We start from the raw sequence: 16,864 nt of genomic DNA on the forward strand, positions 1-16,864 counted from the left end.
TTTTTTGCAGCCTCGGTTTTTGGTTTGATAAGTCCCATAGCATGATTAATTCACTCTAGGACTCTCTTTAGAGACCAAGTACCTCGGCATCATTCTGGACCACCATTTAACGTTGAAAAGTCGAGGAATATACGAACAAAGGTGCTCTGTATTCCTCCAAAACTTTACATGGCCTGTACCATAACATGGGCATATGTTTACAATTTTTCGTTGGGAAGTTTCATGATTGCAGAGAAACTCAAATGTTAAATTTCGGGTAGTTCCGTCAAAACATATTGGGACCTATACCAAAAAATGGACCTTTATTTACAAATTTTGGTGGAGAAGTGTTGTGTGCAAAAGAAGCTTCAAATGTCAAATTACAGCAAGTCAATAAATACAGCTAAAATTCTCAAAATAGCGAAAATCGGGAGGTACGTTTAAAATGTGCCAATACCAAATATTGGAACTATATTGAAAATTTTTAGTGAGAACGTCTTGTGACTGCTGGGAATCTCAAATGTCAATTTATTACGGGTAGTTCCGTCAAACAGTGACCTTAACAGCCTGTTTCACTAAAACGATCCGAATACAAATTCTTTCGAACTACTAGTTTTTTTGGTCACTTGGAACCATAAAAGTCAATTTATAGCTTTTATAATTATACGGTCTGAAAATGTGACAAAAAACGACAAAAATACCTGAAAACGGGAGGAACAAACAAAGGACACATTTTCCCAAAATCTCTCTTACAACAAATGGACGGACGGATCCAGACTTTATATAATTTATAGGGTCGCAAATGATTGTTCCAATATGTTACAAACGGAAAAACAAACTTAACATACCCTCCATACTATAGTTGAGGGTATAAAAACTTCAGAAATGATAAGCAATATGAATAGAGACATACATTGTTGAACAGGTGAATAAGTACATCGATTATCAAGCGGTACTTAAATCACTGTGGTCCTAGCCTATAAAGTCTTCGGCAGTTTTAGATTATTGGGCCATTCCAATACGAAAAAAGAGAAATGTTGGGTGATTTGGCTTGTCAAGGATCCGAGTCACACGACTTTGAAATCGACAAGTTTATCAAGCTAACCCTGTGCCACTTTATACAGTAGTTAGAAAAAATATAACGGGCAAGGCAAGAAATATGTGGCACAATGATTTCAGCTGTAAGGTTTCCAAAGCAATCTGGCCAATCTTCTCCAAACGAAAAATCGGGTCCATATATTCCCTGAAGCAGTACGACTTAGGTTAAGTTAGGTCAGGTTGAAAAGAGGGGAGATATAAGAATCGCCACATGGACATACACTTAAGCCAGTATAGGCCTGTTGTGCGCTCTAATTGCGGAAGCCTACGGGGAATAAATTTTTTATTGCTTAATTTATTGAAAGAAAATAAATTTATCAGTTAAGAAATTCTGTGCCATTGACATAATCTCTTAAGTTTTTGAACTCGCTTGCCCTAATTTGGTGGAGTTCTAGTATAGTGTTATTTCCTAGAAATTGGTTTCTTAGCGTTGCGAAGGCTGGGCAATGACAGAGATAGTGTTCCAACGTTTCGTCGTCCACTCCGCATGCTCTGCATTCGCTGCTTTCTCCACAACCAATTTTGTGCAGGTGTGCTTGTAGCCCTAGGTGTCCTGTAAGGATGCCTGTCAGTCTACTAATGTCCTTTTTACTCATTTGAAGGAGTTCCTTTGTTTTATCCTCGTCTGGGTTTCCCCAGATGATTTTTGTATTTTTCTCTTTCTCTTCAGTGTTCCAGAGGGATGTATGGGCATTTTCTGCCCATGCCTTTAACTCTAGACGCACCGCTTTTAAAGGCTTAGCGTTATCTAGGCTTATCGTAGTTTCCTCCCTGGCTTGCCTTGCCAAGGAGTTAGCTATCTCGTTACTCCTAATCCCTTTATGTCCTGGTACCCATATAATGTTAACAGAACCATGGTGGGAGTAGTCGTTGATTGATTTTTTACACGGCAGGACAGTTTTTGATTTCACCGTCTTGCTTGTTATTGCTTTAATTGCTGCTTTACTGTCCGTTAGGATGTTTACAGTGATTGGCCTTGTGTTAGCTTTAAACCAGTTCAGACACTCTGTGATCGCTCGGATTTCGACCTGTAGGATCGTATTATGATCCGGCAGTCGAAGGGAGATTCTAGTTTCCTGGTCTTCGATATATAGACCCAGACCCGTTCTCCCCCCTAGAACGGTCCCATCTGTGAACCCACAGCTTCCAGTTGGCATCCGTTCCAGGGTTCTATCGATCCACATGTCCCTGTCCGGTATTAAAATTTCACACAATGCGGATTCAAGTGTTTCAGGTATACGGTCAAAGGGGAAAGACATGCAAAGGGGAAAGACATGAAATTGCTGCCTACTTCAGGTTATGTAATCAGTTTCTCCATGTCAAGGATACATTTCCTCATCATATTTATTAATAACTTCTCTTTATCTACAATATTGTAAATTTAACTTTTTTCAGCACTCTATAGAGTGAACACAGTGGACCATAAGGTCACGGAGTGAAGTGCCTGTCAATTTCGAAAGCTACAGTTCCTTCAAACCTAATCTAAATTTCATAAATCTAAGTTACGTTATGGTATTGGGAATATGATATTGAGGCATTTGTTTCTGAATACATGTAAATTTAAGGCGATGATTTTAGGCACTTCAAGTTTCACTACCGTAAAGCAGTACCGCAGTTTTAATACTTTTTGGAAATTTATTCATCTAGGAAACCCACTTCCTGCTAGTTGAGGAGGTTTATAATAAAACTCCACAAAGACGATGAATTAAAGGTCATCTTGTGTTTCGTTAGGTTTTATTTTGGAATTTTGATCTAAACTGCTTTTAAATAACAGTTCAGTAGTGCAATTTTGTCAGTTATTATCGGGTTAAAATAAAAATCGGTAAAATTAAAATGTTTGTGGCATGAGTATGTACAAGACACATCCACACCCTATATGCCGTAAAGAGCTGCATAACTAACAACGAAACCGGTCACATAATTTGGTGGTTGTGTGGGCTTTCGTATTTTCATTTGCAAAACATCTTCGATCATTCAGCTCATCTCCAACGAGAAGTTTATAAAAATAAAATGCTTATAATTTCGGTAAATAACGAAAAGTATCTTTAATTAATTGAATTGTCGGTAAGTTGTCCGGTAAAATTCGGAGTCGATCTAGCCATATCCTTCGGCCCGTCTGTTATAATCACTCGAGCGTCCGAAATAATTGAGCTGGAACGCTTAATTTTGTGCACGAGTATTTTTTACAAAGGTAGGTAGGTAATATAACATTTGGAGTTCCTAGCAGTCACAGCACCTATTTTGGTATAGCCTTCATATAACGGTACATTCCGATTTTTCGATATTTTAAGGAGATTAGCTACATATATTGACCAAAATACCTGCAATTTAGCATTTGAGGTTCCTAGTGGTCCTAAAACATCTCCGCCATAGGTCCGAACTACCTGTAACCGAACAACCTGTAATCTACTGAGAATCTATCTGCGATTAATAATCTGCCTATGCCACATATTTGCCCCGAATATAACTTAATAAGCTACACAACATTTCCTCAAATTTCCAGTTACATTTTTCCCAGTATCTGTCTCTAAGCTTGAGTTCAAACACAAGTTCCAGCAAAAGTCAAGTGCGTGTCTGTTGTCAACAAATATAAAATTCCATTCTCAAACATTGTAATCAAGTGACGGCGGACGAGGTTTAATTAATTGGCTGTTTTTGGTAACACTTGCTGGCTGGTTTCTAGCGTGGAGTAGCCAAATATGTTAGCGGGTTGTGCATGGTGGTGTGCATTATGTCTAGCCGGCTTGGCAATTGTTAGACGACAGTTGATGATGGCATTTGTTCATATATCAAGTTTACACCTTTGATTCATTGAAAGCCGTCTAATATAAATTGTGTGTGTGTGGTATTGATGTTTGTATGGGAACACGTGCATTAAGAAAGAAACCGATCTTCATCGGTTTTGGTGGTTTTAACGTCGTTCATGATTGCCATGATAACTAAAGGTGTTGGATATGTTTGAAAGATATATGGTTAAATAGACGGACGGACGAACGGGCGCTTGCATTTATGATGGATTTCATGTTGTGTGTGAGTGTTGGCTTTGTGTTGATGACAACATTGTCATGTTAAATTAGATTTATGTTCAAAATCATACACAAAAATAATTTGATCAAACAAAATGAAGATCAAACCAAACCAAACTTGATCACTTCATGATGATGATCGCTGATGTGGTTGTGGTATGTCAATGTTACATTGTTGCTATTGTTTTTTTTTAATTCTTCTCCGGTTTTTTTTCTCAATTTCAATGGTGTTTAAGGTATTTTAATATTATTATTGTTGTTACGGTTGCTAAGATACATATCCGATATAAAATTAACCCTTTTAATTTCATTAAAAATTTTGCTCTTGTTTTTTGTTTTGGATTTTTATTATAATTTTTTGTTGGTGTTAATATTTCGTAACAGTGTTTGCGGTACTTTATTGTCTATTTGTTGGTTTTTAATTCATTATTTTTGGGTGTTTTTTTTGGTTTCTTTAATTCATTCATTTTTATGATGGGAACTTGTATTTTGTTATTTATTTATTTTTTTAATGTTGATGATTTTATACGCTCAAATCATTTCTTTTTTTTTTTAATATCAACGGCCAACTACTGATGCCGATAAATGAAATAAATTATTTCTCTACAAGTTTTCATTAATTTTTGAGATTGTTTTTGATTTGATTCATTAAAATTTTTTTGCAAAAAACCAAAAAGGAAAATAAGTAATTTTGAAGATACAAATCATTGCCCTTGAAATAAAATAAAATATTGCCTTTGTGATATTTTTTTCTTATCATTGATTAGATTAAAAATAAGAGACAGTTATTCCGCTTGGTGCCCTTGGCTGTACTACGCGGCCAGTAATTGTTTATTTTCACGCTAAGGCAAAAAATTTATTGCAAATTTTGTAGAAAGGGGTTTGTATCACAAAGTGAATAAACACAAACAGATGTAAAATCCGGGATCTTTAAGCATTGCGGGTCATTCAAAGTGGAATAAAGGATTAAATTATCATTATTAGCCTTTCCTGACTAATATCAATAAATAGGCCCCTAAAATCTCAATTCGCATATAGACGAGAGTTCGTGAGGAAAACTGTTAGCAAAGGTACGTCGCAGGAAGAGTTCTCTCACCCCCATCATAAATGAAACTATTATGTCTGGACCTCAAACTTTAGGATTTCCAAGTCTAGTTTCAAGCTGTGAGGATGGCTTTCAAACACCATGAGTCAGGAAAGTGGTAGGTTTACATTGTAAATTGTAAATCTGAATTCGGATATAGGCGAGAGTTTCGTGAGGAAAACTGTTAGCAAAGTTACGTCGCATGGAGGGTTCTCTCACCTCCATCGCAGGCTTCTGGTAATAAATGAAACTATTATGCCTGGACCTCAAACCTCAGGATTTCCTAGTCTAGTTTCAAGCTGTGAGGATGGCTTTCAGACACCATGAGTCGGGAAAGAGGTAGGTTTCACAGTTTGCAAAGGTCTGAAATTTAATTGGTAGTAAGCTGGCGACAGTCATCGCACAAGCGATTATATGCCCAGGTTTGGCTCATGAGCATCTTCGAAGCAGCGACATTTGTGGTAAATGTAATTCTCCTCTGAATCCAAAATAGTAAAAAAAAATACTTTTTGTGCGGAAGCTTTTTATAAAGTGATTTATAGTTAAGATTTTATGTAATCTGAGACGAAAACTCATAGGGATACGAGGTTGTAATAAGTCATAACCCTAATGTACACTTTCATACGGGCAAAATGTGCCTAATCGAAATGATGGTTTTAGACCCCATGTATGTATGGACAAAATTTGTCTCAGACAATTTGGAGTGATGTAGTCATGTCATGATAGATAACTCTCGAACGGATGAACCCATTTGGTCCAAAATTTGGCGTTGTAACATTTTGTCCATATTTAGTTTAAGTTCGAAGATGAGTCATATTGGTTCATTCCTTCAGGTACCTCCCCCACAAAAGTTCGAAAATGTTCGGAAAAATTGTCCGCACTCTTGAAGGGAGTAACCGATGTGGTCCATAATTTGCACATCGTGAAATTTCTACCAGGTACCTCCCACACTAAATTTCGGAAAAAGTTCAGTTTAGGACCTGCTCTCAATTCGCTTTGATTTTTGTTGTTACTACGGTACAAGTTTTATCAGTGGCATGTCCATACTTCCTGAGAAAATAGTCGAAAGTTTTAAAAAACCACTGTGACACCATGTGGTTGGAGTGCATAATAACTCTCGAACGGATCAGCCGATTCGGTCCAAATTTGGCGTTCAAAATATTTTGTTCAAACTTAGTTTATGTTCGAAGATAGACCATATGCGTCAACCCCTTCAGGTACCTCCCCCACACAAGTTGAAACTTTTCGCTAAAAAGGTGCGCGCGAAGTCTTTCAAAGGCAGTAACCGATTTCGTCCATATCTCTACGGGACATAGATCAGGTTCAAATATGGACTATATAGGTCCACTCCTTCCGCACAAAATTTGGTAAAAGTGCAGTTTAAGGTCTGCTCTCGAATAGTTTTTCTTCTTTGTGTAACAATTTGTATTGGTTGTCTCAATTACGGCAGTTCACGTTTTTTTTAAGGGGAAAGTCCGTACTTCCTGAGGAAATGATCCGAAAGCTGTAAAAATCCCTATGGCACCATGTGCAATGGCAGGAATTGTCGACGGATCAGCCGAATAGGTGCAAAATTTGGTCTTCGTATCCCTTTGATTTTATTGTAACCACTTGTATTCGCTTTTCCCATTCTTCCCCATCTTAACATAATGGTACAAAAGCTCCAAAAAGACCTATCGGCACCAACTAAACTGGGTAGTACACAAGATAACCATCGAAGGGAGAAACCGATTTGATCCAAACGTTGTACATCGTATTATGTAGACGTCAGAAGATTGTGTGTTATTTGCTTTAGGGCCGAGGCTGAGGGTACATCTCCGTCGGCCAAGTCGTTCTAATTTAGAGGTTCGCAAACTATTAACATAAATTTATGGACCTTTGCCATTAAATTTGATATATATTTCCGATCCATAGAAAACTCGAAAATAAATTCAGTTGGAAAACATACGGTTATAGAGAACTCGAAATGTCAAATTATATCGGATTTGGATGGAAAGTATGGATAAAACCATGGCACAATTACCCAGGTAGAGGTATCACACCAGCTGTTCGAATATGAAAAGTCAAATTTCTTTATACAAAATTATTTTTGTTGTAATTTCCCCAACAACATAAATAAAGTTTTGGCATAACATATTCAAAATTTTACGATGCCACTACCTGGGTAATTGTGCCATGAATAAAACCTTGAAATACGTAAAATCCGAGTTTACCGTTATTTACGATTACACTGTGCGACAACAACAAAAATGCCAAGGAAAACTGAGTAGATTATGAAAGTAGAGCTAAAAATATGAGACACGTGTATCGGCGTTTAAAGTTTACATCGGAATGTAACCAAAGTAGGCGGGGCAAGCTCCGGCCATTTCTAGTTTTTTTTTTCGAAATATTCGAGTTAAGATATTACGGAATCCTTGCATTTTTAGTGTCTTTGGCAACTTTACAAAGGAGGATGTGGGCAATATTTTTTTTTAAAATTTGATCATATCAAATCCAAATATTCTATAAAATTGTTTGTCATAAAATTTTATTATAGGTTTCAGAATACACCATATCTGTAAATTTTATCTAATCGCCAAGAATATCTAAAAATGAAAAACACGTTTTAGGGTTAAAGTCGGACTTCATCTGAATTTATTCAAAACTGTCCCACAAAATATAATTTTAGAGAGATGACGTCAAAGACAGGAATATTCTTCGTCAAATTTCACTATGGGTCACCAAAGAAATGAAATGTCTATTTACATTATATATCATAAAAATAGCAGTATCAATTTAGCTGAAAAAACATGAAAATATTTCCCAATTTATTTGATGAAATTTTTTTCCTTCTTTTTTTGAGTTGATACATGAAAGTAATATGAAACTTAGTTCTAAGTGAAAACTGTCAAAAGATGAAAAATTCTACACCAAATTTCACTATGAATTTCTAAATAAACAATATATCTTGATATACTATTTCCTTAAGAAAATTAGAATACAAATGTATATACATATAGTAGGATGAAATTATGTGTTTTAATTTTGGACTGTTAATTTTATATAATTCCATACTGAACCAAATTGTAGCAAAATCCTTTACTTTTTGGGTATATTGTTAAAGAAAGAAATGTTCCAAATGAAATTTCATTATGAGTCTCTGAATAAAAGAAATCTCTAACCATAACATATAGCATTCTTAGCAGCCCTTGTTTTTGGTTAAGGGTTTAGGGCCATATTTTACATTTTTTATCCAGATTGTCGTTGTGATTGGACACTATAAATATTTTGGTAGTTTTTCGTTATAAATTCATAAGTAGGATGTTGTGCGCTCCATTTAAGCAGTCTTTTGAAACATATGTGGTGAATATATATTTGAAAACAAGTAAGAAAAGTCTATAGTCGGATGGAGCCGACCATGGGATACCCTACACCACTATCCCTGGACAATCGCTCTCCACGGAACTTCTTTTCAATGATTGTGAAAATTTAGTTATCAAATATCAGAGATGTAATGTATAATACTTATGACCAAAACCAAAAAGTTATCTAGCATGACAAAGACATTTTTGTAGCAGGAAAGGAAAATTTAGTTCACACAAACTAAAATGTAATGAAACCCACTCATGTAGTACTACTACTTCCGTTGTTTAACCGCTACGTTATTGAATTTTTTACCAATTTCACACAAAAGTTTCAGTCCATTTAACCCGCTAAGTATTATCTGATCTTCATGTTGGTTTGTACGCTTCTTCTTCATCATAAACTCAAACGTTGTTTAAAATTTTGCGGGTTATTATTTTGACCTACAGAGCCGCTACAAAATTGGTTAACATTTTGTATTTGGTCCATTTCATCCCCTGAACATTTCACGATCATCACCAAAAACTAATCATTTCTATTCTGGCCCGAACCCAACCTCCTTAAAAAATTAGTTACAATCGGTCCATAATGCGTCCTTAAGCTTGTTTACAATTTTTAATGGACCGACACATATCGCTAAATCACTTTATCTCGTCGAGATATGAATTTTGGCATACCAAATAAGGGGTCTAGGACGAATATTTCGTGGTGTTACATAAACTTTTGGAGAGACAATATGTAGCATGGGATAAAAATGTGGTTCTATACAGAGAACCCATTATATATTAGGCAGTAGGCCCGTTATCTAGCAAACACTTTATTGCAATTTACATCAGAGGAAAGGTCAGTAGTTTTTTCCATATGTAGGCTACTTTGCGAAATATATATGTCCTCATGGAATTAAAATATCGACCAAAAATAAAATTTTTATATTTTTCATACAAAAGTAATGGTCCATTGCACCCGCTAAAGAATATCAAATCATCAAATTGTAGGCATCTTTTTCGACCTATACTCTTACCCGGTGCAAAATTTCGTGACTATTGATGTATAATTGCGACTTCTAGCGAGTTTATTATTACACTACAAACAAATAACGGAATATATTAGGCTGTAACTCTGTTATCTGATCATGCACACCAACATAATTGGCATCAATTGAAAGGTCAAGCGTTCCACTTTCAAGTATATCTCAGATATAAGCTGTATATTAAAAATTTTCACAATTTTCACACAAAAGTTTTGGTCCATTTAACCCTCTAAATATTATCCGATCGCCATCTCAAATTGCAAGCTTCTCCTTTGTGATATACTCTTACCTTATTTAAAATTACGCGTTGATCGGACTATTATTGATACCTACAGAGTCGCTAGAAAATTGGATAAATATTATGTTTTTGGTCCATTTCACCCGCTAAATATTTCACGATCATCGCCAATAAGAATAGGGATCTATTCTGATCTGAACCCGACCTCCATACAAAATTTCGTGAGGATCGGTCCATAATTGCGGCCTGGAGCGTGTTTACAATTTATAATGGACAGACGGACGGACGGACGGACACACATCTCAAAATCGCTTTATCTTGTCGAGATATGAAGATTGGTATACCACATTGGGGATCTCCGACGAATATTTCGCGGTGTTACATGAATTTTTACCAAAACAAACTTATAATACCCTTTTCCACCCTATATAAATATAGAAAACCCAGATCGGACCTGCCAAAATTGCGTATTTTTAGTACTTTTAACTTAAATTACGTAGTTAGGATAAGTCATTGGTTGCTTATATAGTGTGTGAAAATGCGTGAAGGTTTACGGCTATGGTCCAGTGAATATATATGTGTCACATGCACGATTTTACGTGGTCTAAAATAATACAATGATGGGAGTAACTCCTGCTTTGGTGACTTTTAATGGTAAATGGTTATTGTTTTGCTACCTCGTGTTCCTTTATAGTTTAGTTCGGCACACATTTTCCATATCATTGTAATTTAAACTTTTCGTACTTATTTTATGTTTAAATCCTAAAATGTTATTTTTTATTTCAGGTATGGACTTTTTCATATTTATCGATACATAACATAAAAAGGTAATTATTTTTTATATAACCACTTCTAGAACCAGTATTTGTACCTTTGATACTTATCATTTATAGAATATTTTATAGGGTAGTAAATAAGTCTTCCTTTCTTCGTTCTAGAACATTTATGTACACGATAAAAAATAAATAAAAAGTTAAGTTTCATTTCTCGTTACTATTGAGTATTACCTTTATTTCCTGTTTCAAATCGATTTTTTTTTTGTTTCGTAATTATTTATTATATGTTTTGTTTTCTTTTTTGCATTTTACACTTAATATAACTTTTTGCTAATCAAAGTAAAATAAAAGAAAAGAAGAAAAAACTTAATCGTGGGTCGTGTTAAAAATTATCCAATGCAAATAATTGTCGATTAACTGGTATTTTTCTGGGTGTTTCCCCATGAAAAAAAATATGTCTTGCCATTGAAAACGGAGGTGTTTTTGTAGCGTGTGACTTTTTATGTTCCTGGTTGTATTTCATACCTTTAACAGCTACTAAACTCTTTTTTAAATGTCATAATTAATAAAATTACGAAAAATAAAAACAAATCTGAGAAGTTATTTTTTACAAGAACAAGTATTGGAGTTGTTTTATTGAGTTTTAATCAGTAAACAAAAACATTAATTACCAATACTTATACATATTATATTGAATTTATTCATAATGTCATAGTTATTACCAATGCTATGGAAGAATTTTCAACCACTTATGCTAATGACGACGAAAAGTGGGCATCCTTTTTGCCAGCTTCGGAATCGCTGAAGGAAGTCTAAACCAATTGAATGGGTTTTGGGAAAAAGCTTATATTTTTGTTACCCTAAAATAAATTGTAAGAACTTCTAATCGAACAACTTTCTTGTTGTCATCTACACATCCTCTGGCCTGTGGCTACGCGAATATTAAATACAATTGTTTTAATTTTTTATAAAAAACATTATTATTGAGTTGTTCCACCAATAGTTTTAAAACGTTTTGAGATCCATATCTTGTGAACTTTCAACTTAAGTTCAAAATGATCGAAGGCCGATTTTGTTGTTGTAATGAGGACTAGAAAGACAACATTCCATGAAAATGTCAATACGATCCTCCTGCACATAACTTTGCCAATAGCTGAATGTCCTCAGCCAATGCATGTACTAATAATACGAACTGAAGTGACGACCCTAAATGTTCAATGAGCACATCGCAAAATAAAAAAATGAAATAGAATTTTCGGAGGAAGTTTCATGTGTGAATTTGTGGGGTAGACATCATGAACATTGGTCCCAAAGATTACACAGACAGTCTACACAAATCGCATCCAAAATCCTTCATACGATTATATTACAAGAACACCACTTGAGCGGGGTGTTGGAACCTTCGGACCATTATCAAGGGAAGTATGATGCACAGTGATCACACTGTTCGGAAAAATTTTACACGCGATAACTCTTGAAGGCAGTAACGGATTTGGTCCTACTTTGCATATCGTGAAATTTCTACCACACTTAGATGAGGTTTCAATATTAAGTGTGTTCGCTGCCCCCATTACATCGGTACAAGTTTTATCAGGGGCAAGTCCATACTTCCTAAGAAAATATGGCCGAAAAGTGTTAAAAAAACTCCTATGACACCATTTGTAGTGGTTGGAGTGCCCTATAACTCTCGAACGGATCTTCCGATTCAGTTGACAGTTGTAATATTTTTCGCAAAATTAAAAAATGTTCTACGAAGGGCGATATCGGCCCACTCCTTCGGCAAAATGGTGCGTAAAATGGTCCTCTCGAAGGCAGGAACCGATTTAATCCATACTTTGCACATCGTAATATTTCTACTAGACGTAGATCCCTTTAGAATAAGGACAATATATGTCAACCAGAGATGGTCTGTTTGACAATTTTTTGGGTTACGGTCGTAAAGTTGTAAACGTCGGAAACGTCACATACCTGTATGAAACGTATAAAAAGTCGTTTTCGTCATAAACCTAAAAACACATTTATTACCTCTACTATATGGGTTATTTGGTGTTATATTTGCACATTTTAATTATATTTTCCACTTTTTATACCCTCAGCATTTATGCTAACGAGGGTATATATTTCATACGGGAAAAATGTGCCTCATTGAAATAATGGTTTTAGACCCCAAGTATGTTTGGACGAAATCCGTTTCAGACAGTTTGGAGTTGATCCGTCACTCTGTATGTCTGTCTGTCTGGCTGAAGTATACGATAACTCTTGAACGGATCAACCGATTCGGTCCAAAATTTGGCTTTCGTAATATGTTGTCCTTAATATTTGGTTTAAGTTCGAAGATGGGTTATATAGGTCCCCTTCTTCCGGCACCTCCCCCACAAAATTTCGAAAATACTCAGAAAATTTGTGCGCACGATAACTCTTGAAGGGAGTAACAGATTTGGTTCATGCTTTGTACATCATGAAATTTCTACCAGTCTTATATGGGGTTCCAATATAGACTCAATTCTGGTACCTCCCACAAAAACAAAATTGGAAATGTTCAGTTTAGGACCACCTCTCGAATTGCTTAGATTTTTGATGTAACAAACTGTATGCACTGCCCCTATACGATGGTACAAGTTTCATCTGGGGCAAGTCCATACTTCCTGAGAAAATAGCCCGAAGGGCGTAAAAACACCTATGGCACCATATGTAGTGGCTGGAGAGCACGATAACTCTCTAACTGATTAACCAAACTTTGCATCTCCTAATATTTTGTCCAATTGTATTTTAACTTTGAAAATGGTCCATATAGGCCCTCTCCTTATGGTTCCTCCCATACAAAAGTTCAAAATGTTTTAAGTACAGTTCAGGATCTATTCGAAGATCATTTGGACAATTATACCTATGCTACTCTTTTTGCTCCTTTTTATAGCGGTATTATGTTTTTCCCGGGTAAGTCCATGCGTCCTGACATACTGGCCCAAAACCTTTAAGTTATACGGTGACCAACTGAAATGACTCCTAATATCTACTTCCAAAATGGAGTATGTCGATCCATTCCTTCAGATACCTCCTCCCCATTATTAGCGAAGTTTGTACGTCCAAAAGGGCCACAATATGTGAAACCTCCCTAATACTTAATTATTGGGGAAAAGGATTTTAGTTGATGAAGGTTTGAACTCGCACAGGTTGAGTGTATATCTCTGTCGGCAAAGCCGACTGATACTTTTTCACTAGGTAGTAAATATTTTGCTATTCAACATTTTTTAGCATTTGTCAGTTCCAATTTATTGTAGTGGTTGTACAAAAAAATTGGACATTTATTTAATATGAAATTAAATTTGTAAAATAATTCCCACCCATTGTTATAAATGTATTGTATCCTATACATATGAATATTAAAATTAGCAAATATATATTCAACTAGCTGACCCGGTCCGCGTTGCTGGCCCGTTGTTTGGGTTCTCCGTGTAAACTTTAGTTATCTATCCAGTATTGATACACCCATAATTAGACATCCCTCTAGAAACTTCATCATATAAATCAATGTTTTGACATAAATTCCATATAATGATACCCCCAAATTTAAGATATAAAATCGCTTTTATTATACCTTTCACCATAAATCGACAGTTTAAAGCACTTTGTGACTCACATATAATGGTCGGTGCACGTCAATTAACATTGCTATATATTGGATTGTTGGTCTCGGTTGGGGTCGTAATTATTACTGCAGAGAATTGTTAGTATAGGTCCACGTTTTGATGTAGCTCCCATAGAACGGTACCGGCTGATTTTCGCTATTTTTGAGGATTTAACATGATTATCACACCGAAATGGCTGAAATCTGGTTTTAATATATTTTAAAGAGGAGAGCATAAATATTCGGATCGACCGAAAGACTCGCCTTTTTATTTGCGTTCGGTATGTAACAGTTATAGGTTCACGTTTTGATATAGCTCCCATAAAACAGTACCTCCCGATTTTCGATAGTTCAGAGAGAATTTTCAGTATACGTCCTCGTTTTGATATAGCTCCCATAGAACGGTGGCGCCTGATTTTCGCTATTTTTGGTGGATTTAACCTCATTTAGGCTGATCGAACGTAACGGTTTTTTCTTCGCGCTCTATATATATCTATCGGGATATGTATGGCAACATTTATATAATTCATAAAAAAAATTACTTCTATAAATTGTAGTTGTTATTATCGAGATTTTTCTGTATTTAAAAAATGTATCTTTACCTAGCTATTCCAAGGACTGAAATCAATGCTCATGAAGTTTCACTTCCCACATTTTGAGATTTTATCCGTAATTATAATATTTTCGAAAATCGAACACGATCGCGGTATTCTGATTCCAATGATGATATTGTATTGTATATCAATAAATTTGTCTGATTTCCAATGGATCTTTCTGGAATTTCGATCTTGTGACATCTCAAGTTATCCGGATTTTACTGTATTCCAGAATGTGGAGTTGATCGCGCTGTCCCACTTATTGTTTAGTGTTCAGCGTTTATAGCGTTTTTTAGGCACGCTTACAAAATTATGTATATTATCTGAAATAATAAATGTTTGCAAATTTTGTGATGACCGCGATATTTCACTTCCGCGAAGACCATTCAGGGTCAAGACAGTAATTACAGTAGTATTGCAAACAATCTGTAAACAATACGTTCAAAAATATCATGGACTTCAGATTTAAAAAAAAAAAAAAATTTTGAAGAAGAACCTCCGGTCACTACACTTAGCCGTATTAAAATAGCTCACGACCGCGCTATCCCACTTGTTCAAGCTAGTGTTTATATCATTTTTGTGTCACGCTTACTAAAATTATGTATCGTTCAGGGAAAACAATCTGTAAACATTACAGCTTACGACAGTTCTAATTAATTGAAATAATACATTTTTGAAAATTTTGGGATGACCGCGATTTTCACTTCCGCGACGACCATTCAGGGTCAAGACTGTAATTACCATAGCATTGCAAACAATTTGTAAACAATATATTAAAACGTATCTTGAATTTCGCGGTTTTCTTAAAAAAATTGTGGGGAGGACCACCGGTCACTACACTTAGCGGGATAAAAAAAATAGATTACGACCTATTCTCAGACCTAAAAACTCCACATACAAAATTTCATAAGATTTCCCAATCGATTTTTCGGAATTTCTATACAGTGACATCTCAAGTCATCGGGATTTCACTGTATTCCAAAATATGGCGTTGACCGCGTTATCCCACATATTGAAGCCAGTGTTTTAGCGGTTTTGTAGTCACGCTTAGTAAAATTAGGTATATTATCTGAAATAATACATTTTTGAATAATTTGGGATGAACGCGATATTTCACTTCCGCGACGACCATTCAAAAAAATATATAGCCTATTTTCACCACCGGTGTTCCCAGTACATTATCTGAAATTTTCAAGAAAATCTATGCAGCCGTTTTTGAGTCTATTCGGAACATACAAACATACAAACATACTAACATACACACATTGCCTTTTATATATTAGACTAGCTGACCCGGTCCGCGTTGCTGGCCCGTTGTTTGGGTTCTCTGTGTAAACTTTAGTTATCTGTCCAGTATTGATGTCAATGTTTTGACATAAATTCCATGTAATGGTATCTCCCAAATTTAAGATATAAAATCTCTTTTATTATACCCTTCACCATAAATGGACAGTTTAAAGCGCTTTGTGACCCACATATAATGGTCGGTGCAGGTCAATTAACATTGCTATATATTGGTTTGTTGGTCTCGGTTGGGGTCATAAATATTACTGCAGAGAATTGTCAGTATAGGTCCACGTTTTGATATACATAGCTCCCATAGAACGGTACCGGCTGATTTTCACTATTTTTTTAGGATTTAACATCATTATCACACCAAAATGGCTGTAATCTGGTTTTAATATAATTTAAAGATGAGAGCATAAATATTCGGATCGACCGAAAGACACGCCTTTTTCTTTGCGCTCGGTATACAACAGCTATAGGTTCACGTTTTGATATATCTCCCAAAAAACAGTACCTCCCGATTTTCTATAGTTCGGAGATATAGCAACTGTTGGGGGTCGTAAACAGTCTTGCAGAAAATTTTCAGTATACGTCCTCGTTTTGATATACATAGGTCCCATAGAACGGTGGCGATTAATTTTCGCTATTTTTGGTGGATTTAACCTCATTCAGCCCGATCGAACGTAACGCCTTTTTTCTTCGCGCTCTATTTTACCACTATTGCATGGTAAAATACCTCTCAGCGAAATGTATGTTCCTTCGGTATATGTACGGCACCATTTA

The 16,864-nt window shown here is 35.6% G+C and overlaps 1 protein-coding gene across 2 annotated transcripts in view; it reads left to right on the plus strand.

Moving 5' to 3' along the window:
* LOC141388856 (uncharacterized) overlaps nucleotides 1–16,864 on the plus strand; it is a 225,022-nt gene that overhangs the window by 76,122 nt on the left and 132,036 nt on the right. The window contains exon 2 of one of the 2 annotated variants that reach the window (XM_073959331.1): nucleotides 10,584–10,624. The exons of the other annotated variant lie outside the window; for it this stretch is intronic. The gene's annotated coding sequence lies outside the window, so the exon portion shown is untranslated. The remainder of the gene's footprint in view (nucleotides 1–10,583; nucleotides 10,625–16,864) is intronic. 2 annotated transcript variants of the gene reach the window in all.

This window comes from Musca autumnalis, unplaced genomic scaffold (genome assembly GCF_047663935.1).
Source record: "Musca autumnalis isolate F117 unplaced genomic scaffold, ASM4766393v1 scaffold_1, whole genome shotgun sequence".
Lineage (NCBI taxonomy): Eukaryota > Metazoa > Arthropoda > Insecta > Diptera > Muscidae > Musca > Musca autumnalis.